The sequence below is a fragment of the Myotis daubentonii genome, chromosome 1 (assembly GCF_963259705.1).
Source record: "Myotis daubentonii chromosome 1, mMyoDau2.1, whole genome shotgun sequence".
Lineage (NCBI taxonomy): Eukaryota > Metazoa > Chordata > Mammalia > Chiroptera > Vespertilionidae > Myotis > Myotis daubentonii.
The window spans coordinates 193,929,121-193,931,623 of record NC_081840.1 but is presented as its reverse complement, the minus strand read 5'-3'; the positions used below and the strand labels follow the sequence as shown (position 1 = coordinate 193,931,623).

The window sequence follows — 2,503 nt, the reverse complement described above, 5'->3', positions numbered from 1 at the left end:
CTGGGTTATATTTTTCTATTATCAATTAACTTTTTTTTTACATAACAGCAATTAAAAATTCAAATTTTAAATTAAACACATAGTACTATTTACAATAGTACAACAAAATAAAAAATTAAATATAAATATTACAAAATATTATATATATATATATATATATATATATATATATATATATATATAAATTCACAAAAATATAGTACTCTGATCCAAGAAATCTAAGAAAATCTAAAACTATGGATTCATGGAATAAAAACTCCATGTTATGAAGATAACAGTTCTTCCCAACCTGATCGGTACATTAAACGCAATGAAACCCTAGCAACTTCGGGCGGGGCCTGCGGAGCGCCAGGACAATGGGGACCCCGGACGAAGAGTATGACTACCTACCTATTCAAAGTGGTGCTCATCAGGGACGCAAGGTGTGGGGTAGAGCAACCTGCCGTCCGGCTTCACCCGAAAAGAATTCAACCTGCAGAGCAAGAGCACCACTGGTGTGGAGTTTGCCGCCCGCAGCATCCAGGTGGACGGCAAGGCCAGCAAGGCGCAGGTCTGGGACGCCGCTGGCCAGGAACGCTACCCCGCCATCACCTCCGCCTACTACCGAGGCGCAGGGGGTGCACTGCTGGCGTATGACATCTCTGAGCCTCCTCGGAGAAGAAGAACCTGGCCTTCATGGAGATCTCAGCCTGGGACTCCATCAATGTAGGGGAAGCTTTCAAGAACGTTCTCATAGAGATCTACCGCATCGTGTCACGGAAGCAAATTGCAGACCGCGCAGCCCTGATGAGTCCCCTGGTAACCACGAGGTGAACATCAGCGTGCCACCCACTACTGAGGGACAGAAACCGAACAAGCTGCAGCGCTGCCAGAACCTGTGCCTGCCCCGTGCCTCCTCCAAGTATGCGTGCGTGCACATCCTCGTCCTTCGCCTGCCCCTCACCATGATGTCTTCTCTGACCCGGCCCTCTCTGTCCCTCTGTGACTGGCTCCCACCCCTCCACTGAGCTCTGCACAGTCAGCCGGGGTTTGGGAAGAACGGGAGTCCAGCAGCACCATCTGTCCTCTCCCCCACCGCAGGGAAGCTTGAAACCTGGCTGCTGCACCTATTCTTCTTGGGTGCCAGTGGGCCTCTGGGTGGGGTGGGAAGGGTGGCAGAATGGACCTATAGGTATAGATTATTGAATACATCAGTAAATGGGAGAGAAGATAAAAATTCCATGCAGAAGATTTACAAATAATTTATGCAGCTCTCCCCCCCTTGAGAAGGGGGGAGTACAGCTGTGTGAACTGTGCAGAGTGACTTCCTTCCTAAGTGTCGGTATGGACGGGGGAAAATGGAATAAATTAATTGTGGAGTAACTTGGCAAACACTATCTCAGCATCCAAGAAAAGGTACTGTCTCCCCAATAGCCAAGATTCATGAGTTCAGAAATTAAGGTGTGGAAAAGAGAGAGGTACCAGTCACTATTACCCCAAAATGTCCCACTAGCAAAATTTTTGCTTCCTGTTTTGGCAACTTTACATTCTGTTGATGCAATGGTCTTAGTTGTAGAGAGAGAATGCATCCATTAGGAGGCTTATAGGGATTCCATTGAACTGGAAATAAAGACTGCCACTTTGAGCTCTTCATATCTCTCAACCATGGGATATTCAGAGATATGCCATGGAATGATTGATCCTGACTACCAAGGGAAAATTGGACTACTATCCCAAAATAGAGGTAAGGATGAGTACGTCTGGAATATAGGAGATACCTTAGAGTGTCTCTTAGTATTATCATACTCTCTAATTAGGGTCAATGGGAAACTTAACAACCCAGTCCAGACAGGACTACTAATAACCCAGACCCTTCAGGAATAAATGTTTGGGTCACATGGCCAAATAAAGAACCACAATCAGCTGAGGTGCTTGCTGAGTGCAAAGAGAATCCAGAATGGATGGAAAATGAAGGTAATTACAAATATCAACTACATTCAGATGACCAGTAACAGAAGTGAATACTTCGTTACAAATATATATTTGTTTGTTTTTCTTTCCTTGTAACATTGGTTGTATTGGCTTCATATCATAGTATTTAAATAATGTCAATTTTACAGCATAATTTTTAGTTATGGCATATTAAGGAGAAAAGTAACATTAGTCAAGGACTTTACTTCCTCTTCTATAGAAGAGGTTAGTGATTTTCTATTGTACACAGAATAATTGTATAATTTTAGGCAGAATTATGATCTTTTTATTGTATTTATTTGGAAATTAAGTTTTGTTCAAGAGGATGCATATGGACATTAAATTGACAAGGGGTGAGGTTGTAGTGGTTAATTTTATGTCAACTTGACTGGGTCGTGAGGTGTCAGCATTTAGATACTAGTAAACATTATTTCTGGGTGTGTTTGTGATGGTGTTTCTGGATGAGATTGGTAGATGTGAATGCCGCATCCATTTGTGGCTAGGGTGCAGGGTCTGGAAAAGGGACCACACACAAATGAAAACACTAGATAAG

At 43.1% G+C, this 2,503-nt stretch overlaps 1 pseudogene; it reads left to right on the top strand.

Moving 5' to 3' along the window:
- Window positions 1-356: 356 nt before the first annotated feature.
- On the top strand, window positions 357-1,007 carry LOC132240534 (ras-related protein Rab-11B-like; annotated as a pseudogene).
- Window positions 1,008-2,503: the final 1,496 nt, after the last annotated feature.